This window comes from Lithobates pipiens, unplaced genomic scaffold (genome assembly GCF_037356315.1).
Source record: "Lithobates pipiens isolate NorthernLeopardFrog02 unplaced genomic scaffold, aLitPip1_a1.2 Scaffold_3, whole genome shotgun sequence".
Taxonomy (NCBI): Eukaryota; Metazoa; Chordata; class Amphibia; order Anura; family Ranidae; genus Lithobates; species Lithobates pipiens.
In genome coordinates, this window is record NW_027507790.1 from 148,927,451 (window position 1) to 148,952,909 (window position 25,459).

At 43.8% G+C, this 25,459-nt stretch overlaps 1 protein-coding gene and 1 pseudogene across 5 annotated transcripts in view; one reads left to right on the forward strand and one right to left on the reverse strand.

Annotated features, from left to right (window-relative positions):
- MCTP1 (multiple C2 and transmembrane domain containing 1) overlaps nt 1–25,459 on the forward strand; it is a 1,143,431-nt gene that overhangs the window by 587,350 nt on the left and 530,622 nt on the right. The gene's annotated exons all lie outside the window — the stretch shown is intronic.
- Nucleotides 16,963–17,127, reverse strand: LOC143940056 (small nuclear ribonucleoprotein F pseudogene; annotated as a pseudogene).

The following is a 25,459-nucleotide window of genomic DNA, read 5'->3' on the forward strand; positions in this document are numbered from 1 at the left end:
TAACTCCCCCCCCCCCCCAGGCTGTACTCCATTTCCCTCTTTTGCTTACACTAGGAGGGGAGGCTTAGTCCTGCCACCAGTGGGGCCAATCAACACCCCCCCCCAGCCATTGTTTTTTTTTAAAAAGAGACACCCTGCAGTGCTGCAGCAATGCCTGGGCTATGCAGTGCCCAAGTCCTAAAGGGGCAGGCAGCCATAGTTACACAAGTACTGTGAAATCTTACTGCTGCCAGCTGTAAACCTTCAAATTCAATATATGCTTGTCCTTTTAAAGACTGCCAAGCAACTGAATTTACTGCATATTTTTACTCCCGTCATGTGTGATTGTTTTTCTTTTATTTAATTTATATTGAAAAGAATATTCTGTTTTCTTTTGGGAAAAGTAGAAAAAAAAGTTTGGGAAACAAATCTCCGAAGTGAGGATATCAATGTAAATACTGAGATAATATCTATGTCTGAAAAGAATAGCACCATGTTTATAGAAACTTTCATTTTTGTAGGTTCCCTTGCTGATTCTGTCAGTGCACATTCAACCTTGGCCATCCAGCCAGCTTTTTATATTTTTACATGCTGGTTTCTAATATCTTCTAGGATTCACATGGCTAGCTATTTCTTTGCTGCTCTCTGTTCAACATGTCTCCAATCATGGTGTGCCACTCTTCTCATGTCAAAAAACACAATACTCATTTCTTTTACTGTATTCACTGTAATGTAACATTATTGTGCCAGAAAGAATGGGCACTCAGATGAAGATGATGGGGGACCCAACTAACTCAATTTATGATCTTGGGTGGGCAGACTCCTTTTTTTAAAAAACCTAGTGCAAAAATATCAGTATATTACAATCAGGCCTACAGGCATTTCTGAATTTATGTTGACAGACTAGGCGTTTCTGCTCCACATTATAATATTAAATATGCCCTGTTGTTTTCTCATTAGGAAAACAGGAAAATCGAAATCTATGCTTTAAATTTACATCTAGAATAGGTCTTTGTCATGCAAATGTACAAAACTCTAAACTTCATATTACAGTATAACCGTTATTTTCTTTCTCTGTTTTCTCTAAAGATAACTTTCTCTATGCTGGATTCTATATTTAGTCCTATGTACAATCCAGCAGAGGGAACACAAAGACATTTTTTGAATAAAAGTAAGCAACACATTAAAGTGGGAGTCCAGCCAAATGTATTTTTATTGTGCTTTGAGTTTATTGGCGTGTGCCTTCTGGGGAAATTTACCTTCACCAGGACAAGAAATAAACAAAATATTTCCAATGGGAACAGAGAGAACAGATACATCAATAATTTTTATGGGGGAAAAGAATTCAACCATTAACTTTTTTTTAGCAAATAAACAGTATTATGCACATCTCAACTATTAACCAACATTGGAGCATTGGAACAATCACTTCAAAAATATTTTTTTCACAATAGCCATCTCTATTAAAACTCATTCTGTAATGGATTCTTTTGTGCAGATCACAGATCCAAATGATCTTTATAAGGGGTCTTATGTATGCTAGATGTAGACCTATCACTATGATGAAGATGTTTTCAGTACTTTCTGGCTTCTTCTGTATGATCTTGGTGACAGAGTTTTGTTAGAAAGCAATTTACTGAAGCAGTGTATGTTCAACTACTACAGTATGACTTATATAATACTATATGCTATTATATGTAGTCTACATTAGCATGTAAACCAGTAATGTTCAAGTAGGGGCCTGGGGCAGCTTTCTCATACCTGTCTTCTGCCAGCATTTTCCTGTCAATTCCTGGGAGAGGATGAATATGCCTGTATAATATTTACTGGTCTATGCTTGAAAAGTGTCATCAAGTATGGAGCAGGCTATGCATAGTTTAGCACTGGACAACATTTTAAAGAAATCTATATTCACAGCATACTCATTTTATAACATCAGCATTGTAATAGCAATTCAAACAATATTTATGTTTGCCAATTCAGTATAAGCTTAGTAAGGTTGAATAAAGACAGCAGTCCATCCAGTTCAACCTGAGTGAGTGTGTATAATTGTCCCTATCCCTGTACATTGCACACTCACATTGGTCCCTATCCTCATGGAGCCCACAATCCAAGGTCCCCATTCATATGCTAAGGCCAATTTTGGACAGAAGCCAATAAACCTACCAGCATTTCTTTGAAGTGTGGGAGGAAACCGGAGAACCCTGAGGAAACCCACGCAGGCACAGGGAGAACATGCAAACTCTAGGCAGGTAGTGTTGTGGTTCGGATTCAAACCAGCAACCCTTTTTACTGCTTAGTGAGAGTGCTGCCCACTACACCACTGTGCCACCATATACTTAAAAAAAATATTTAATGTTGTGAGGCTGCCTGTCATCTGACCATCTCATTCCTGAATTCCCTGCATGTTTTGCAGCTTCTCTACCCACTATTTACTTTAAAATTCTAAGAACTAATTCTAAGAACTACATATCCCATGGTATCTTGCTGCCTGTAAACTGTAATTGCTGTTCTGATTCAGCCTCCTGAAACTCCTCCTCTTTAGTTCAGAATTCAGGCTCTGTGAATTCTGTGACACAGTATTGTCTTCTTGCAGGCATTGCTGGGACAAAGTCATCTGGTGCCCAGGGCAAAGATACCAAACTGCACCCCTCTACTGTGGAGTACAGGGTGGGGTTAATAGCAACACGCATAGCATGCCTCACTGAAATATATGTAACATATAAGCTTAATAGCGGTACACAATCTGTCCTGCAGTAAAACATTGGACTAACAATGATGTGTAAAGAAATACCGTATATACTCGAGTATAAGCCGAGATTTTCAGCCTCTTTTTTGAGGCTGAAAGTGCCCCCCTCGGCTTATACTCGAGTCATCGCTGTCTGCCTGCTCGATCAGCGTGTCGAGCAGACAGACAGCGGCCATTCTATAATTCAAAAGCCGCGCCTCCGGCTCCGCCTTCGCCTGTGATAGGCGGAACACTGAATTTCCCAGCAGCCTGTGTTCCGCCTATCACGGACATCGTCTCATCCTCGTACTACGGACGAGGATGAGACGATGTCCGTGATAGGCGGAACACAGGCTGCTGGGAAATTCAGTGTTCCGCCTATCACAGGCGAAGGCGGAGGCGCGGCTTTTGAATTTTACAATGGCCGCCGAGGCGCCGACGAAGAGCGGCGATCCTGGCAAGGCACGGGACGGAGGCAAGGCAAGGCAAGGCACGGCACGGCACGGGACTGGACGGAGGCAAGGCACGACACGGGACGGAGGCAAGGCACGGCACGGGACGGAGGCAAGGAGGCAAGGCACGGGACGGAGGCTCGGGACACAGGTAGGCTGGACACACACACACACACACACACACACACACACACACACACACACACACACACACACACACACACACACACGGACACACACACACAGGGATGGATGGATGGAGACACACACACACAGGGATGGATGGATGGATGGAGACACACACACACAGGGATGGATGGATGGATGGAGACACACACACACAGGGATGGATGGATGGATGGACACACACACACACAGGGATGGATGGATGGATGGAGACACACACACACAGGGATGGATGGATGGAGACACACACACACAGGGATGGATGGATGGATGGAGACACACACACACAGGGATGGATGGATGGATGGACACACACACACACAGGGATGGATGGATGGATGGACACACACACACACAGGGATGGATGGATGGATGGACACACACACACACAGGGATGGATGGACGGACACACAGGGATGGACGGACACACAGGGATGGACGGACACACAGGGATGGACGGACACACACACAGGGATGGACAGGCATGTCTCACCCTCGGCTTATACACGAGTCAATAAGTTTGCCAGTTTTTTTGGGGGTAAATTGGGGGCCTCGGCTTATATTCGGGTCAGCCTATACTCGAGTATATACGGTACCTCAGCATCATTGGTTTGTTTTCTTTTGTTTGATGGTGGATGGAACAAAAAACCCCCAAACAAATGAACCCCCCCCCCCCCTCCACACAAGCAAGGTGGATGGAGAAATCCCCACCACTGTGCGATTGTCTTCTGACAGCAAGGCTCACTCGCTGTCAGAATACTCTGATCAGCACTGCAGACAGTTTTCCAGCCTGGCTATTTGACGGAAGTTGATCTACTGAACAATTTCTAGTGAACAGGGAGAGCCACCCACAGACTCAATTTGTTTGGTCCCTGCTGAACTGGTTCTATTTCAGTTTGTTTGTACCCACCTTTAGGAGGACTGATGAGGTGATAGTGGTGGTATGAAAGAGGGTGGGGGCTCTGTGGGGTGCATTTAACTAAAGTTATTTTTCTTTTTTTCTTCAGCCAGTGGGTTGTGAGTGGATAGGGGAATCCCCCCTGCCATGTTATTGCATTCTGTCAGAATACAGTGATCCTCGCTGAGGCTGATTGGCTGCAATCTGCTTACTGAAGGAAGTTTTCCAACAGGACTGTTTGACAGAAGCCAATTTAACAACTTCTATCAAACCAGTAGGGCTAACACAGCTTGGAATTCAACAGGCCCCTGCTGAACTGGCTTATTTTTGATACATGTGTACCTAGCTTAAAGTAGAACTATGGGCAACATTTTTTTTTTTCATTTTGGAAAGAGCAAGGGAAGGTTATGACTCCTGTCAGGTTTTTTATTTTTTTTTTGCCATCTGTATCCCATTGGGGGGATTTACCTTCAATTCCTGTCCCATAGCTAAAAACAGGAAATGAGAGGAAATCCCTGCAAATTAAAGGAATTGCTTGGGGACCCCCAGATCACCAGAACTAGTGTCCCCATTGGATGGTTTCTCCTCTGTTACTTTTCTGGGAAAAAATCAAAAGTTGGGATTTTCTTTTACTTTCACTTTCAATGATAATTGTAAACAGGACAAATAGAGAAGGTGAATCTAACTAACGGGTGCACAGACAGCAATAAAAGCTGACCGGGGTTCTAATCCCTCTCCTCTCTTTCCAAAACAAAAAAAAAGTTTTTCCTTTAGTTATACTTTAACCACTTCAGCCCCGGAGGATTTTACCCCCTTCCTTACCAAAGCACTTTTTGCGATTTAGCACTGCGCCGCTTTAACTGACAATTGTGCGGTCATGTGACGTTGCACCCAAACAAAATTGACGTCCTTTTTTCACCACAAATAGAGCTTTATTTTGGCGGTATTTGATCACCTCTCCGGTTTTTATTTTTTGCGCTATAAACAAAAAAAGGGCGTCAATTTTGAAAAAAAACACAATATTTTTTACTTTTTGCTATAATAAATATCAAATAAAAAAAAAATATATTTTTTTTCCTCAGTTTAGGCTGATACGTATTCTTCTACATATTTTTGGTAAAAAAAATCACAATTAGCGATTATTGATTGGTTTGCGCAAAAGTTATAGCATCTACAAAATAGGGGATAGATTTATGGCTTTTTTTTTTACTAGTAATGGTGGCGATCTGTGATTTTTTTTCGTGACTGTGACATTATGGCGGACACATCGGACACTTTTGACACATTTTTGGGACCATTCACATTTACACAGCGATCATGCTATAAAATTGCACTGATTACTGTGTAAAAGTGACTGGCAGGGAAGGGGTTAACACCAGGGGGCGCTGCAGGGGTTAATATGTTCCCTATGGGAATGATTCTAACTGTGGGGGGAGGGGACTCACAAGGGGAGGTAACCGATCAGTGTTCCTCTGTACTGGGAACATACCATCGGTCTCCTCTCCACTGACAGGACGGGGATCTGTGTGTTTACATACACAGATTCATGGTCCTGCTGTGTTGCTGGGCAATCGCAGGTGCACAGCGGACATCCGGCCGCCAGGCACACGCACCGGGTCCCGAGCGATGCCGTGGGGTGCGCGCGCGTGCCTGGAATCAGGGGACGTCATATGACACCCACCCAGGATGGGAGATCCCGTCTGTGGGCTTCATATGACTATAGGCCAGGGCTGAAGTGGTTAAGGAGCTCTGCGTTGCTCTGAGGGAGGGAGGGTGTCTATCAGTGGCAGAGGGGAGCTCTGGGGATATATTTTTTTACCTTTATGCTCTTTTCACACGGGGTAGACTCAGTTTTGATCAGCAGGGGATCTGTCTACTGATCTCCTGCTGACCAGACCAGAGAGGGCAGATGACAGGTCTGTATCAGCTCAGTTTATGCACAGCAGACATAGACGCAGCCTGCTCTGTTCTATGGACTGGCGGGTTTAAATAGATCCCTGCTGTCTGTTTACACCTACCCTAACATCCGCCTAGAGGGAGGGGATGGATCTCCTTTTGTTTTTTGTTTTTTAGTGGACTGGAATTGGAGGTAGGTGGGTGTAAATGGACACAGTTTAATTTACTCACCGGTCCATAGGGATGAATGGAGGGTCCAATCGGGTTCATCTGAAAAACGGACAGGCAGACCTGATCAGACACTTAATATGAATGGAGCCATAGCCAGCCTAAAAAGCCATATTTCCTATAATATATTAGCAGATACATACAGATATTCCAGCGTGATCTATACTGTGAGTCACTGGAGAGAGATTTTCAGACATCTGTAAGGCTGCTTTCACACTGGGGCAGCGGGTCCATTAGCAACACTTTTTGGCCACTAGTGGGGCTTATTATACCCCCACTAGTGACCAAAGAAAGGGTTAAAACCACCCATGTTGCGGCTCTTCCGAATCACTTTACAGGCGCTTCGGAAGCACTGCCCATTTATTCCAATGGGCAGGGGCGGTGTAGGAGCACTGTATTCAGTGCTCCTACACTGCCCCAAAGATGTTACTTGCAGGACTTTTTTTTCCCGTTCCGCAAGTGCACCGCCCCAATGTGAAAGCACTCGGGCTCCCACACTGGGGAGGCATGAGAGGCAGTTTTCACGCACTTTAAAGATGATATTTTTAGCGCTAAAAGCCTGAAAACTGCCTCGGTATGAAAGGGGTCTAACTCAAATAAAAAAAAACATATGTAACTGATCACAGGCATAGGCATTTAATTCCAGCAGACCCTCACCTTTTTTGCAAGTGAGCAAGAAACACAATGTCCAATAAAGATTTCTACTGATCTTGGAAAGTAGTGTAGCTGTACTGGTCTGTGGTCTCATCACTTGCTGAATACAGATAAATAGAAAATAATAACTAAACACATGGTCACAGTCTGACTGTGAGACAGGACATTTCACAAATCTTTTATATCTAACATTAACCCAGCTTGTTCTACACATCTATTTTAGCATTTCACCTTAATGGCAGGTTCCATGGCTTGAATCTGGAACTTGGCTGGCTCTAGAGAGAGCTCTGAAAACTGCAGGGCTTCACAGTGATCGGTACTGTAATGTGCTGAACTTTCTCTTGCCAGCTCTGCCAACCCCTACTGCTGCTCAGACTGAGAGCCCTGATTCAGCCAGGCACACTATGACATCAGCCAAAGCTGGGAGACAACAACGTTTTCCCGTATGTGGACACTGGATGGCTGCTACAGATGCAGAGCGGAAGCACGCAACCTTAGCCCGGGCATAACCTTAGGCTCGGTTCACACAGGACGCGGCACGACTTGCAGCGCCGCGACCTGCCGCGACCTCAGCGGTGACTTGCAAAATGACTTCTGTATAGAAGTCAATGCAAGTCGCCCGAAGTCGCCGCAAAAGTAGTACAGGAACCTTTTTTCTAAGTCGGAGCGGCTCGAGTCGCTCCTATTAGAACGGTTCCGTTGTACAGAACTGGGGCGACTTGTCAGGCGGCGAAGTCGCCTGGACAAGTCGCCCCTGTGTGAACCGAGCCTTAGCCATGTGTGCGAGTAGTAGCAGAGTAATAGATTAGCAGGGCACGGGGTGGTGTGACAGCCAAGCAATTTGGTGGAGAGTTTCCAATCTCCTGTATATAAAGAGCATGGTGCAGCTCGCAATCCGCCCCCCCCTCCTTACAAGATTCTGCCCAGGGCAGTCCCCCCTTATGCCCACCCCTCCTCCCGGCCCTGATATACTGAATATATGTCACAAAATTCAAGGAAGTAAGTGTGTGTGGGGAACTTCACAAAATAAGTTTACAAACTTTAGGATTCAGATTGATTAAATTAATTAAAGGTAAGCTAGAAATAATTATTGATGTGACTGCAGCCATATTAGTGCACTTGCAACAAAAACAGTTGAGTAATGTTCATGATACTTTTGTTGGCTACTTTTTTACACTAACATCTAAATTTTAAGGAAAAGCTTTCAGGATGTACCTCCTTCATCGAGCGTCCAAGAAAACAATTTGGATGTTAGTGTAATTAAAAAAAAGCATCATGTACAGTACTCAATTGTTTTTGCTAGAAATAATGAACCACTTCAGCCCCAGAGGATTTGGCTGCTCAATGACCAGAGCAGACCGGTCATGTACCCATACAAATTTTCTCCACAAGTAGAGCTTTCTTTTGGTGGTATTTGATCATCTCTGCGGTTTATATTTTTTGCGCTATAAGCAAAAAAAGAGCGACCATTTTTAAAAAAACACACTCTTGTACTTTTTGCTATAATAAATATCCCCATTTAAAAAAACAAAAAAAAAATAATTGTTTTTCTTAGTTTAGACCAATATGTATTCTTCTAGAGTAGGTGACCACAATATTGTGTCAATTTTGCTGCTTCTATTGGCGAGATTGACACCCTACGAGCCCCGTTGCGGGAGCCAGCGCCGAGCTGGCTCGCATCGGGAAAGGAAAAATGTTTATTTTCCTTTCCCGATAAGCGACAAGCATCGCTGGCCGGGTTCACACTGGTGCAGGGATCCAAATTGGATTCCCGCTAATACCAGGAACTGTATTTGGTATGAATCCTAAGGGAGAACTCCACGCCCAAAAAAAACAAAAACAGCATGGGTTCCCCCTTGGGAGGAATACCAGGCCCTTAGGTCCGGTAGGGATTTTAAGGGGAATCCCCTACGCCAAAAAAACGGTGTAGCCCCCCCCCCCCCAAAATCCATACCAGACCCCTATCCGAGCACGCAGCCCAGCTGGTCAGGAAAGGGGGTGGGGAGGAGCGAGTGCCCCCCCTCCTGAGCCATACCAGGCCGCGTGCCCTCAACATGGGGGGGTGGGTGCTTTGGGGGAAGGGGGGCGCCCTGCAACATACAAGGGCTAAAATAGTTTATTGCACAGCTCCGGGGGTCTTCTTCCATCTTCGGGGGTCTTCTCGCCGGACTCCTCCGCTATCTTCTGCTCTTTTGCTAGCTCTGTTGCTAGCGGAGGAGCCCGGCTTTCTTCTTTCTCACCGCCCTCTTCTTCTGACTTCGGGGGTCTTGTCCCCCTCTTCGGTTCTTCTTGCCGGGCCACCGCTTCTTCTTCCAGCTCTTTTACTAGCGGTGGCCCGGTCTTCTGTCGCCCCACGCCGTTTTTTTGGGCGTAGGGGATTCCCCTTAAAATCCCTACCGACCTAAGGGCCTGGTATGCCCCCGAGAAGGCATGCAGGCTTCATTAGTGAGGCGACATTATCACCGCTCTCTCGCTACTATAGGAAAATGACATTTTCCTATTGCAGCCAGCGCGAGAAGCAGCGCAACTGGATCGCGCTGGTTAGAGAAGCCTGTCGCTGGGAAACACAATATCGGCGGCACCTACTGTACATATTTTTGGTAATAAAAATCATAATAAGCATTTTTATTATTATTATTATTATTTTACTAGTAATGGCGGCGATCTGCGATTTTTATTGTGACATTATGGCGGACACATCGGACTCTTTTGACACATTTTTTGGACGATTCACAATTATACAGCGATGAGTGCTATAAAAATGCACTGATTACTGTCACTGGCAGGGAGGGGGTTAACACTAGAGGCCGATCAAGGGGTTAACTGTGTTCCCTGACTGTGTGTTCTAACTGTAGGGGGAGGGGACTGACTAGAGGGGATGACAGATCGTGGTTCCTAGCTATTAGGAACTCACGATCTGACTCCCTGAACAGAACAGGGATGGGTTCACACACACACACGTCCCTGTTCTGCCTCTCGTGCCCATGATCTCTCATGGCCGGCAGGCATCGCGACCGTCGGCCACAAGCATTGACACCCTTGCAGTGCAGTGGGTGCACTCGCGTTTACTATCCCACTTAAAGGAGCCGACGTATAGGTACGACGGCTCGCGTGATCATACCGACCTGCGGCAGTATAGTGACGGTGGCTGGTTGGCAAGCGGTTAAAACAGAATGTGGAATGAATATAAGATTTTACATCTTGGTCATAGATATGCACTAATATTGTTTTATTTTGTCTGTTGGACTCCTAGCTAACTAATGCACGACTCGCTGTACATATGCTACTTTACTCCGTCTGGTTTTTATTGCGGTCTGTGTCTTCACAATAATACTAATAATACTTCTTTATTGTAGCCAAAACTGGAAAAAAATATTAGGCTGTTGATACATTTTGAAGACATTGTACACTTTTAAATGTTTTTGTTGTTTTAGGTAGTTATTAGTGTAGTTATATTCCATGTGTCATTTATTTGTCTTACCATGTAATGATGGGCTCACATGTTGTGAATGCAGTTTGTAGTGTCATGGCTGATCGATTTCCCTATGTCCATGTGTTTGTGCACATGGCTTGTACTCATTAACTTAAGAGATAGACAACTTCTTGCTCTTGGTCACAATCCACGTGTCACCATTTCCCCTGTGTTGCATCACCAACATGTCAGAAAAAAAGAAGATCAAAAACAGAATCACTTAGTTGGAAAAAGGATCCACCTTTTTCTTTAATTACATCCTTTAGTCTGTTGGGATATGTCTCTACTAACTTTGCCCACTCTTCTTCGCAGAACTGCTCAGGTTTGGCTTTGTATGCCAATGAGAAGGTGATTACATAAACCTGATTGAGTTTATCAACTCAAGTTTAAAGTCCTTTTTAGGAGGGGGTGATCCTTTTTTCTACTCAATGATTCTGCTTTTAAATTTTTTTATTATTTTTCAGACATGTTGGTGTTATATCTTTCACTTGGATGTTATAAGTTATACTGTGTAAATACAGCTGGATAAAACAAAAACAGTGTCTGTCTTCATTTTAGGCTGCAAACCAACAAAATGTAATTATTTTAAAGGGGGGTGATTCTTTTCTATACCCACTGTATCTCTTTTCTCCATTGTTTTGCCTGCTCGTGTCTGTATCAGAGCTAATTACCTTCCATCTGCCACTTGTAGGACACAGGTATTGTGTGATATGTAGTTTGTTCACATGTTAGTTCTCAGACTACTGACAGAAGTTGTGCATTGACCTGTGCAGTGCCACGATGCATGCTTCATGTTAGAACACAGACAGAAACTTCTGACCAAGGAATGTGAAGATTTACTGTAGTAAAGGCTGTGTGTACAAGGCAACAAATGACACCATGAAACTACATAATCAATGGACATCTTAGGAAGGTTCAAAATGCCTTGAAAAAACCTTTATTTGATTGCATGTATGGAGATGCTCTAGAAGTATGTATCAATGCAGATCTGGGAATTAGAAAGTATAAAAAATATTGTCCTTATTTTTTTAATATGCTTTTACATATGTTGTGTACTCTCACTGTTACCTTAATATGCCCTTTGTAGAAGCTTAACCACTTTCAGACCGGACCATTTTGCTGGTAAATGACCAGAGGTCTTTTTACAATTTGGCACTGCGCTGCTTTAACTGGTAATTGCGCGGTCATGCAATGTTGTACCCAAACAAAATTTGCGCCCTTTTCTTCCCACAAATAGAGCTTTCTTTTGATGGTATTTGATTGCCTCTGCGATTTTTATTTTTTGCAATATAAACGTAAAAAGACCGCAAATTTTGAAAAAAAATTATATTTTCTACTTTTTGTTATTAGAAAAATCCAATAAACTCAATTTTAGTCATACATTTAGGCCAAAATGTATTCAGCCACATGTCTTTGGTAAAAAAAAATTCAATAATTGTATATTTATTGGTTTGCGCAAAAGTTGTCATATCTACAAACTAAGGTACGTTTTCTGGAATTTACGCAGCTTTTAGTTTACGACTGCCTATCTCATTTCTTGAGGTGCTAAAATGGCAGGGCAGTACAAAACCCCCCCCAAATGACCCCATTTTGGAAAGTAGACCCCCTAAGGAAATTGATAAGTGGCATGTTGAGCCCATTGAATATTTTATTTTTTTGCCTCAAGCGATTGAATAATGACAAAAAAAAAATTTATTTATTTTTTTTACACAAAGTTGTCACTAAATGATATATTGCTCACGCATGCTATGGGCATATGTGAAATGACACCCCAAAATAAATTCTGCTGCTTCTCCTGAGTACGGGGATGCCACATATGTGGGACTTTTTGGGAGCCTAGCCGCGTACGGGGCCCCGAAAACCAAGCACCGCCTTCAGGCTTTCTAAGGGCGTAAATTTTTGATTTTACTTCTCACTACCTATTACAGTTTTGAAGGCCATAAAATGCCAAGATGGCACAAAACCCCCACAAATGACCCCATTTTAGAAAGTAGACACCCCAAGCTATTTGCTGAGAGGCATGTTGAGTCCATGGAATATTTTATATTTTGCCACAAGTTGCGGGAAAATTACAAACTTTTTTTTTTTTTTTCACAAAGTTGTCACTAAATGATATATTGCTCACGCATGCCATGGGCATATGTGAAATGACACCCCAAAATAAATTCTGCTGCTTCTCCTGAGTACGGGGATACCACATATGTGGGACTTTTTGGGAGCCTAGCCGCGTACGGGGCCCCGAAAACCAAGCACCGCCTTCAGGCTTTCTAAGGGCGTTACAGTTTTGAAGGCCATAAAATGCCAAGATGGCACAAACCCCCCCAAATGACCCCATTTTGGAAAGTAGACACCCCTAAATTTAGGGGTACACTAGTGAGACTGGGTAATAAATGGCGGGTGCCCTGAAACTATAAAAAAATAACTAACCAACCAGCGTCACCTGTAACAGTTATATGGTGATCACTGGTGAAAGGGTTAACTAGGGGGCAATCAGGGGGCTTTATGCGGTAGTATATGGGGGTCCCTGGCGCTATAAAAAGCTGCGGCGAACCTAAATACCTACCTGCCTAACTAGCGTCACCTGTGACACTAATACAGCGATCAGAAAAACGATCGCTTATTAGGCTGGGTTCACACTGGAGCGATGTGGGAACGCCACGAATGCGCGGCGGGTTCCCGCATCGCATGCCTCCCGGCGGCAGTTCACACTGCCCTATGCGAACTGCTGGGAGGGTCAGTGAAATGTTAATGACACCCCCAGATCAGTTTGCATATCGCAGTGCGATCTGCAAACTCGGATCGCATGGTGTGAACACCCATGCGATCCGATTCTGCTGCGGACCAAAAAAAGGGTCCCGTGCGAGTTTGCGGCGGGTGCGACACGAATTCAGCCATACTATCTGTATGGCTGAACTCGAATCGCACAGAGATCGGATGTGATTTGCACTGCAGTGCGGTGCGAATCACATCCGTTCTCATAAAACGCTGCAATGTGAACCCAGCCTTAGTGACACTGGCGACGGGGGGTGATCACGGGGTTAAACCTTTATTGGGGGGGTTAGGGGGGTACCTTAGAACTAAAGGGGGCTAACCCTAACTGCCCTAACAGTTATTACAGTCACAAATGACACCCGCTGGGTGATCAGGGGGTTAAACCTTTATTAGGTAATAAATGGCGGGTGCCCTGAAACTATAAAAAAATAACTAACCAACCAGCGTCACCTGTAACAGTTATATGGTGATCACTGGTGAAAGGGTTAACTAGGGGGCAATCAGGGGGCTTTATGTGGTAGTATAAGTCAATAATTGTATATTTATTGGTTTGCGCAAAAGTTGTCACATCTACAAACTAAGGTACGTTTTCTGGAATTTACGCAGCTTTTAGTTTACGACTGCCTATCTCATTTCTTGAGGTGCTAAAATGGCAGGGCAGTACAAACCCCCCCCAAATGACCCCATTTTGGAAAGTAGACCCCCTAAGGAAATTGATAAGTGGCATGTTGAGCCCATTGAATATTTTTTTTTTTGCCTCAAGCGATTGAATAATGACAAAAAAAAAATGTATTTATTTTTTTTACACAAAGTTGTCACTAAATGATATATTGCTCACGCATGCTATGGGCATATGTGAAATGACACCCCAAAATGAATTCTGCTGCTTCTCCTGAGTACGGGGATACCACATATGTGGGACTTTTTGGGAGCCTAGCTGCGTACGGGGCCCCGAAAACCAAGCACCGCCTTCAGGCTTTCTAAGGGCGTAAATTTTTGATTTTACTTCTCACTACCTATTACAGTTTTGAAGGCCATAAAATGCCAAGATGGCACAAAACCCCCACAAATAACCCCATTTTAGAAAGTAGACACCCCAAGCTATTTGCTGAGAGGCATGTTGAGTCCATGGAATATTTTATATTTTGCCACAAGTTGCGGGAAAATTACAAACTTTTTTTTTTTTTTTCACAAAGTTGTCACTAAATGATATATTGCTCACGCATGCCATGGGCATATGTGAAATGACACCCCAAAATAAATTCTGCTGCTTCTCCTGAGTACGGGGATACCACATATGTGGGACTTTTTGGGAGCCTAGCCGCGTACGGGGCCCCGAAAACCAAGCACCGCCTTCAGGCTTTCTAAGGGCGTTACAGTTTTGAAGGCCTTAAAATGCCAAGATGGCACAAACCCCCCCAAATGACCCCATTTTGGAAAGTAGACACCCCTAAATTTAGGGGTACACTAGTGAGACTAGGTAATAAATGGCGGGTGCCCTGAAACTATAAAAAAATAACTAACCAACCAGCGTCACCTGTAACAGTTATATGGTGATCACTGGTGAAAGGGTTAACTAGGGGGCAATCAGGGGGCTTTATGCGGTAGTATATGGGGGTCCCTGGCGCTATAAAAAGCTGCGGCGAACCTAAATACCTACCTGCCTAACTAGCGTCACCTGTGACACTAATACAGCGATCAGAAAAACGATCGCCTATTAGGCTGGGTTCACACTGGAGTGATGCGGGAACGCCACGAATCCGCGGCGGGTTCCCGCATCGCATGCCCTTTCCGGCGGCAGTTCACACTGCCCTATGCGAACTGCTGGGAGTGTCAGTGAAATGTTAATGACACCCCCAGATCAGTTCGCATATCGCAGTGCGATCTGCAAACTCGGATCGCATGGTGTGAACACCCATGCGATCCGATTCTGCTGCGGACCAAAAAAAGGGTCCCGTGCGAATTTGCGGCGGGTGCGGCGGGTGTGGCGGGTGCGGCGAATGGCTGAACTTGAATCGCACAGAGATCGGATGTGATTTGCACTGCAGTGCGGTGCGAATCACATTCGTTCTCATAAACCGCTGCAATGTGAACCCAGCCTTAGTGACACTGGCGACGGGGGGTGATCACGGGGTTAAACCTTTATTGGGGGGGTTAGGGGGGTACATTAGAACTAAAGGGGGCTAACCCTAACTGCTCTAACAGTTATTACAGTCACAAATGACACCAATGCAAAAAAAAAAAAAAAAAAAATGACATTGGTGTCACTGTGACTGGGGGGCAGGGGTAATTGGGGGGTGATCGGGGGGGGGGTGTGAGTGTGCCTGGCATGTTCTACTGTGTAGTGTCGTGTTGGTGTAACTCACCGATCCTCTCTCCTCGGTGTCGGAACAAAAAATACCGACACGGAGGAGAGATTACATCACTTCCTCTCCTGTGTTTACATTACAGGAGAGGAAGTGATGTCACGGAGCATTTTCATTCGTCGGGAGCGATCGCGAGGGGGTGGCCATGAATGAATGGCCGTCCCCTCGTCCGGGATCGCTCCCGAACGAATACCGACCGCCGCGGGCACCGGGCGGGGGCCCGATCGGGCCCCCGACCCGCGGGAAGGCAGGGACGTACATGTACGCCAATATGCCTGCCCGTGCCATTCTGTCTACGTACATCGTCGTGCGCCGGTCGGGAAGTGGTTAAAGCTTATTAATGGACATTAATAGATCCATGACGAAAATATTAAAACTAGCCACATTTGTAAAATAAAATCACAACTTGCAAATTACAGAAATAGTTAACTAAGGATTAGGGTTAACAGTTAAAGTTGAGTTAATAGATAGACAAGTAAAGTTGTGCCAAACACCCCACGTTTAGTTTCGCACCAGAACTGTTGAACATCGCAAAAGGTTCGGACCTGAAACGCAAACCCTTTTAAAGTCTATGGGACCCGAACTTTAAAAACTTCAAAAGTGCCCATTTTAAAGGCTTATATGCAAGTTATTGTCAATAAAAAGGGTATGGGAGGCTGGGTATTGCCCTGTGGGAGCAGTGAATTTAATGATGCTTAAAGTGAAACAATAAAAGTGAAAAATTATATTAAATATTAGTGACTGGGGGGTCCCCTTAGTATGCCTGTATAGTGGGGCATCTGCACAATTTATAGAACCTGCTGCAGCAAAATTTACATATGTAAAGAAAACAAATTACATTTAAATTGATTTTCCCTGAAATCTTTCTTTATTTTGTAAACAACAGCTTGGGGAGTCAGTCTGTATGATGAGGCCACAATTTATTATAGTCAGAACAAGATTTTTTGATAAATTCTGGTGTCTCTTTGGCAGACTTTGGATGGAAATATTTTTTTTTGCACCACAGTGAGCAAGCCTTATGTGAAGAAGCCATATTATAGTACACTCAGGCTAAGTTTAACAATTTTTTTTTTTTGATAAAGTCTGGTGGCTCTTTCGCAGGCTTCAAATAGAATTTACACTGTGCGAAAAAATTGAGTGTTGGCTCTGGGTGTTGGTGGTGCCTTTGGGTGTTGGTGGTGCCTTCACACCGTAACCCTATGAACGTACAAAAACTATGTCCAACAATAACCTCAAAAGAGAAGTTTCAAATAAATTTACAAAACCAATTTGGAAATTGCATTATTCTCTCATCTCGCCACCTTATTAGAACTTCTTCCAAGATGTCCAGATTATGCCCCATTAATATATTGTTCTGTATTGGCGAGCTGCATGTTTATGTAGCCATTCACAGAGACCAGGTATCCCTTGTATTTCATACCCCACTTCAGTTTCACCATTACTAGGTTACCAGTAAGGCCATTAAGGAATGGTTTTGGGTTTAGTGGCAAACTCATTCTGCCGCTGAAGCTGCTGCTGATCTACAGACCAGTAAAAGGATGAGCACAGCCTCACAGATTACCGCAAACCAACTGAAACATTACACTTTTAGTAATGAAGGACTCTAAATAGGCATTTATCAGGTGATTATGTGTCATTACTGTTAGATAAAATATAGAAAATGTTAATGTTTAAGTCAACTGTTAAAGAAGACTTACTGGAAGTCTGAAAGTGCACTTGGAAGTAAAGTGCACATGATTGGATGATAAAATCAGCAGAGCTTCCACTAATTTCAGATCTACCCCTTAGATTTAGAGTGACTGCACTTCCAAGTGCACTTTCAGTGCAATTTCAAGTTCACTTTGCACTGGTAGTTAGCACTTGTAGTGCAAAGTGGATTTGCCTTTCGTAAATAACCCCCAGTGTGTTGTTAGAAAGCAATTTACTGAAGCAATGTATGTTCAACTACTACAGTATGACTTATATAATACTATATGCTATTGTATGTAGTCTACATTAGCATGTAAACCAGTATTGTTCAAGTAGGGGCCTGGGCAGTTTTCTCATACCCGCCTAAAGTGGATTTGCCTTTCGTAAATAACTCCCACTGTTTTATCCGTCACAAAACCTCTGGCAGCACCGAATGCCCATTCTGAAAAGCAAGCTAGATGCAGGGAAGCCCAGCAGCTCAGTTGCATAATGTGCAAGTTCAGGCCAGTGGTCTATTCTCATGACCCAGAAACCCAGTGGATCGTCGACTGGAAAGCTCTCCATGTCTTTTTGCACCTAGATAATCTTCCACCATATGATGCAGACGCTGCCAATGGGATGTGGAAGCTGACAGCCCTGGGCACCAAGGACTAATATTTTTTTTAAATGGATCACTTAGTTGGCCCCCTTCTTCATTGCTCCTCCTTTGACCAACAGAAGCCATAAAACTACCTTTTCCATGAGACTGTAACATACCAAAGTCTGGAAAGGTGTTACATAAACATCTCTTTAAGGTGCCCTCAAGATATTTCATCCTGTGCTCCCTCTGCAAGGGCAGAATTATTTTGAGACTTCCTCTTATAACAGTGGTCAAGGAGGGTTGGCAACCAATAATGATCCTTCTCCTTGATGCCACAAATTCTTGGGTCTTTTTGCAGGCTTTGAAGAATAAGGGAGCCCATGCACTGCAAGTTGGCAGAGGCATGAGAAGCAGAGTCCTCCGGGTCACTGAGGACTACTGCTTCCTCCCAGCCACGTACCACTCTCAAGGTTTCTGGGGACTGAAAACCATCTCTTAAGGTTTGACTTATGTCTTCCTCTGCTTCAATGCCTCCAAAACTGCCAGAATTCTTCTCCTCCTCCCTCTCCTCTTGTGTGTTCTGTGGCATCGCAAGAATTTTAGTCTGCATAAAGCGGGTCTTAAGAGAAAAGTAAGTCCCCCTCTTCCTCCCGCTGCTCTGCCTCGAGTGCCCTGTTCATAATGCCACGTAGAGTTGCTCCAGCAGCAACACAAGAGGGATAGTGTCACTGATGCATGCATTGTTACGGCTCACCATCCTTGTTGCCTCCTCAAATGGTGACAATGCAGTGCATGCATCCTTTATCAGCAGCAATTGGTGTGGGGAAAAGAAGCCATGATCCCCTGAGTCTGTACTTGTGCAATACTCACATGGGTACTCACTGATAGCCCTCTGCTACATGTAACCGCTGCAGCATTGCCAAAGTTGAGTTACACCTGGTGGGCATGTCACAAATTAGAGGGTTTTTTGGCAGGTGGAAAGCCCACTGAATTTCAGCCAATTGACTACAGACTCCTATGGTCTGCCTTAAAAGATCTTGGAAACCTGGGTATCTGTTTAACAAATGATGCACCAGCAAATTGAGGCATGGCACATGTGTCAACTTTCCCTGTCGAAGGGCAGACAGAAGGATAGTGCCTTTATCCCACACTACCATTCCTGGCTCAAGCATCCGTGGTGTGATCCACCTCTGGGCCTGCCCCTGCAGAGCTGAAAGAATCTCTGCTTCGGTGTGGCTCCTGTGCCCTAGACAGACCAGCTGATGCACTGCATGGCATCTTTTAGCCTGACTTGTTGAATAGCCTATTGAATGCTTAGGGGGGCATGGTTCATATGACAGTTCATCAGAGGAGGACATGGAGGAGGATGAGGAGGGGGTGGAACTGACAGATCTAGCATCATCACCACCAGCTGTATAGAGACGTGGCGGCAAAACAAGTTCCAGCACTGAGCCCTGTCCTGTATCCTTCCTAGTTGCAAGCAGTGTTATCCAGTGTGCTGTGAACAAAATATATTGTCCCTGACCATGACCCTGACCATGCTTGCTGGACCACATGTAAGCAGTAAGGTGGACCTTGCTGCTGAATGCCTTGCCCAACGATGCCAATACATTGCCTTCCACATGATGGTATGAAACTGGAATGGCCTTACATGCTATGAAATAGCGACTGGGAACCTGCCATTGTGGTACAGCACTTTCTCCAAATTCATGGAAGGGGCAGAATCCACCTGACAGATAGGCAGGAGTTGTAAAGCGAGCAATTTGAACAAGCTGGAATTTGGATGCTGGGCATGTGGGGGCAGGGAGTGTATTTTTTTTCAATGCAGCAGCTGGGGCAGAAAAATGTGCCTGCTATACAGCTGGTAGTGTGCAGCTGGCAGATGTGTTGCAAGGACCTGTGACACCCTTTGCTATACCATCATCCCTGTCAGTGGAGGGTGCTGAGAGGTCATGAGATATAGCGGGGGTAGACATGAACGGTAAGCTTTCAGGTGCTCTTGCCAACGTGCTGAGAGGTGGGAGGTTAAATGCCTTTGCAAGCATGTGGTACCCAAATGGCTTGTGTTTTTGCCATGCTTGATATGCTTGCAGAAGAGATTGCAAATTGCATCAGTGTGATTAGCTGCACATGTGCTAAAAAAGCCCATACAGTTGAGCTGTGGGAAGTAGGCCGGGAGATAACAGCTTCACAATCTGATGTAATAGGTTGGCTGCTCTCTGCTGTTCCATGATGGCTGCCTCTGGAGGACATCCTGCTCGTTAGGGTTGTGCCTCCCCCTTACTTTCCTCCTCTGTTCTACTCGGCACCCAAGTTGCATCAGTGACCTCATCATCATCATCCCTTCCATCCTTATCATCTCTGGAACCAACTTTGCCATACACTGCCACTGGGGGAAAAGGACTGCCGATTTGATATTTATCAGGATTCTCTCGAAAATCCTTATATGGATTTGGGGTGGGGGGGACACCACACTGTTTTTTTTTATTGCCGGCAATTCTTTGGTTTACATTCAGCTGTCAGCAAGGTAGCACTCATCACACAGTCCTCTATGAATGGAAAACTACAAAGTCTGGCAGCCTTTGTGGCCGTCGGCTTGTAGTTTTTAATTAAAGCAAAGTTCCAAGCTTTTTTTAGTTTAATAAAAGTCAGCAGCTACAAAAAGCTGCTGACTTTTAATAAACAGACACTCACCTGTCCCATGGTCCAGTGATGCGGCTGCACTGAGTCGTGCTCCTCTCCACCTCCTCTCCACGGCACTGCCATTGAAACTGGGCACTCGGCCATGACAGCTTGCGGCTTCATGGCCGGGTGTGCATTGCTCATGTGCGAGTCGCGATGCTCTCTCCGAGTGGACAGGCAATCTTCTGGGACCTGTGACGTGTCCCAGAAGATTGACGTGAGGTAGGAGCTGCCTAGTGGGAGAGGAGGAGTCGCTTAGGCGGCCCAAAGTTGGAAGCAGAAAGTGGGACAGGAAGTCCCACTCAAAACTAGGCAACCACTCCCCCCCAAAAAAAGGACGTGCCAAATGTGGCATTAAAGGGGGCGAGGAGTGCTTAAAGCAGAAATTCCACTTTTCCGCTTTAACTACCATGCACAGGAGGTCATTGAGTCCTCCTGTTAGAATGTATCTGCTTCCTCATATGAGGTATGAGCAAGCCGATACACTGACAGATATTCAGGAGACCTACATGGCATCAGTGATCTGCTGATTGCTGGAGCAATGCTTTACATGCTCCCAAAACAAACAAAAAAGCAAAACCTTAAGGTTTTTTTACCCTTATGCATCCTCTGCATTAAGGTAAAACATCTTTAGTGCTGTAGGATCCCTCCAGCCCCCCTATAAACTTGCCTAAGCCTGATTCTGATCCAGTGATGTGCACAAGAGAAGAGGCTCTTGCTGCTGTCTCCCTCCTCACTGGGCAGCTTGATAGCAGTGGGAGTCATTGGCTGCTGCTGCTGTCTATCAAATGCTGTGACAATGTGGTAGTATGTGTCAATGGACAAAGACAGGGCGGCTCTGGACCGAACATACCCGAGTGCCCCCATAGAAAGGGACTTTCTATGGTGGCAGTCACTGGAGAGTAGGAACCTGGAGTGCCAGCAGGGGACCCCAGAAGAGAAGGATCCTGGCTGCTCTGTGCAAAAGCATTGCACAGAACAGGTAAGTATAACATGTTTATTTTTTTATTAATAAAAAAAAAATTATACTTTAATGTTAAATGTTACTTTAACCTTTATTTTTATTATTATTATACATGATTTATAAAGCAGCCAACAGTTTGTGCAGCACTTTACAAAATTATATTACAGTCACAATACAATTTGGTTCAAGAGGAATCAGAGGTCTTTGATCATTGGTGCTTACAATGTAAGAGGGAGGGTCAATTGATACAAAAGGTAATAGCTGTGGGGGGATGAGATGATGGAGAAAGAAAAATACAGTGTATTAGTTAGAAGCAGGATAGACTTCTTTAAAGAGAAGGGTTTTCAGGGATCGTCTAAAGATGGATAGCACATGGGAGGACTTGACAAGGGAGCTTGAGAGCAGGGCATATTGGGAGGACCAAAGAGAGTGACGTGGTTAATATTTTGAGATCAGGCTAGTGATGTAGCTGGACAAAAACACAAAATAACCTCAAGATCCCGACAGGGGAAGGGGGAGCCATGATGTGATAGTGACGTAGCTGGGGCAGAGTTATGGATGGCTTTGTAAGTTATTGCTAGTACTTTGAATTTTATTTCTTGGGTGAGTGGGAACCAATGGAGGGACTGGCAGAGAGGGTGGAGGACAACATTTAACTTTAAATTATCTGTCTAGCTTATATAAAAACTTTTAAATAAATGTTGTGTTGCATTATAGAGAACCTGTACATCTCTGTTCTGTGTGCTTCTGGGAAGTAAATTTTGGTATTTCTTTACAACCATTAAAATGCAGTATAATGATACTCTATTATTAACACTATTTGATATGCCAGGCTTTAATCTAGAAGTAAATATAAGCAGGTCAGAAACAGCTGGGAATTTTTTTTTACTTTTAGTTGAACTACAAAATGACAATAAAATGAATGAAAAAGTACTTTCAACAACCATCAAATGAAACTAGAGTCTGTCTTATGTTATTGCAGAGAGATTCAACATGTAAGCTGATACCTGTTTTCCTTTTCGTCTTACATTTTGCCATCCGCTGTTTTGTATGTGTAGACCGAATGCTGTGCACTATGCATACACATCAGTAATGGGAAGCTTACAGAAAATAGGTTTAACTTTTTGCTAACAGACACTTGTACGGGTCAGGCAGGACACCTTTGTTACAAATGTTTGTACTGCAAGCCTGCCTGTGTTATAATTGCCATATTTTTTTCCTGGCCAATGACCCATACATACTGTACTGAAGAGCAGAAACAGATGGCTAAGCCTCTTACAATAATTACACAATTGCCATCATTTCTATTGATTGTCTGTTTTATCTGCTTCTCTCCCTCCATCCCCATGTGCCATTTATGAAAACCTCTATAAATTATCATGCCCCGACTAAAATAGAATTTATTTATGTGCTATTTCACTCACCGGGATCTGTAAACCTATGAGATGTTCTTGAATGAAACATCTAATGAGCTGACCCTACATCCTGATCGAAAAGTCCTGGGAAATGACAGTATTAGACGCTATTTAGCCTGTTCCTGGCTCAAAGACAAAGCCCTACGCATTAAAAGGGACATTATATCTTGAAGTGATAATGTTAAACTGCCTAAAAAGATTACAAATGCTTTTCTTTTTTTGCTAAAAGAAGGAAAAGGTCCACTAATGGTTAGCAGACCAAGAGAGATTGTCTGACCTTTTCAGAACGGGTGTGCTGAACCCTTGGTTCCCCTTGTCACAGTTTAAAAACCGTAGGAGCTAGTTTAGAAAAGAAGTTGTTAGCATTCGATTTCTATTATGACATTTCACAGTCATCCGATTTAATGTCCCTTGACCGGATTGTCCACTGTGAGACGATGGGCTTGAAATGTTATTTAGAGCATTGATAAAAGGTGAGCGCTTCTAAGATGACAGCGAGTCATAAGGCTGGTGGTGTGACATTAATTTTCTCCATAACAGAGATGGAATAAGACGTCATAGTGACAAGCTGTCAATCAGGGCTGGCCCCTCTGTGGAACTCAATGCCATAGGATGGGGTATTGCTTCTCCCATAATGGAGCTGAGCCGAGACTCTCTCCTTGACAGCTGCAGCAACCATACTGAAAATATATTATACAGCCTTTCATTAAAAAAATAGAGAGGGCTCATCTCTGGAGCATTTCATTTTTTTCCATCTTTTGAAGATAGAGCAAATTCACAACAAATCATAGATTCCTGTGCAGCAGTATTATTTTCTAGTCCCAGGAAAAACATCCATTTTTTTTTTTCCTTTCCGGATGACAATTTTCATAAATAACACATCACAAATTCTGATAGCAAATTGCTCTGTAGAGCCAGGTATTTATGATAATCTAGCATTTATATTTGCTTATTACAAAGCAGAGAGTTTATTATAGGTGCTTACTCTGTACAGAAGTTAATACATATTTATTATTATGCAATCCGACCAGTGCAGAGCACTGTAATAAGCCCACCATAAATCCCCATCCTAAACACATTGCAGTCTATATGTGTAATATTTTTTCATTAACTTTTTAACATCTTCCCAATAAAAACGGTTATGTTTGCAGTTCCATGTTTTGCATTGACTTAATATCTTGTACGCAGGGTTGTAAAAGTTGGTGTTTTTTTTTTTTGGCAGTTTAATTTAAGCTGATGCTGTTAATTATCTAATTTATAGTATATTTGTGTTTCACATGCTAAACATTGACAGAAAATCACCATCTTAGAGCTCAAGATCAAGAATGCTTCTTAACTGCATGATCAGAAATAAATATTTGAATTTTTTTTTACTGGACAATCCAAATTACTAGAACCATTACAAACAAAAAGGTTCCTGGCCTTCCCTTTCGCCTTCTTTGTTCGGTAGGGAGCCACCTGTTGATTAATTTAATTTATTTTATTACAGCATAACCATGCAGGCATAATGAAACTGAGTGCCACTATATCTCAAAGGGTAAACTTAAAGTGTATCTCTAGCCAAAACATATTTTTCTCTAGTTTTTGGAATAAATAAGGGTAAGACTGTTTGTCAGTTTTACTGTTCTCTTTGATGTTATTGAGGATAATTTTCTTCATTCCTCAGGCCTCAGACAATTAAAAGCTGAAAAGGATTTTAAACTTCCTCCACTCTGTCCAAAAATATGAAAAAGGTCTTGGTACATTTATACTCTGTATTCACCTGTAAATGTAAATACTATTTACCGTGCTTTTGTATATGAGGGGGCTGCATATGGTAAAACCTCCTTGGTGTTTCTGCAGAGAGGCATAATAGCTTGTTAGTAAGGTATTAATAATATTAATTAATATTAATTAATAATGTTAAACTGCCTAAAAAGATTACAAATGCTTTTCTTTTTTTTTGCTAAAAAAAGGAAAGGGTCCATTAATAGTTAGTTGACCATGAGAGATTGTCTGACCGTATTAGAACGGGTGTGTTTCTACTTGGATTTTTTTAATACATTCTTATGCCGCATACACGCGATTAGACTTTCCGGCGGACATAGTCTGGCGGACAAACCGCCAGAAAGTCCGCCGGACTTTCTGAACGAGCGGACCTGCCCACACATGACCGGACTTTTCCGCCGGACTAGGTCCACCGAACTATGGCGGGAGTCCGCCGTACTTTTGAAATTAACGGACTTGCCCACACATGGAGGAAAGTCAGTTCATTTTGAACGTGGCTCCAGGTAGCCGGGACTAGCGAAGGAAGTAATTGTGCCGCTTTCGGCGGCAAGATTGACACGTCGCTGGCCCCGTCACCTGGTGTGGACTTAAAGGGGAAGCCTTACGCTGGAAAAACGGCGTGGGGGTCCCCCCCAAGGTCCATATAAGACCCTTATCCGAGCATGCAGCCGGTCAGGAAAGGGGGTGGGGACGAGCACCTTGCAAAGAACCTTGTCCCCATGTTGATGAGG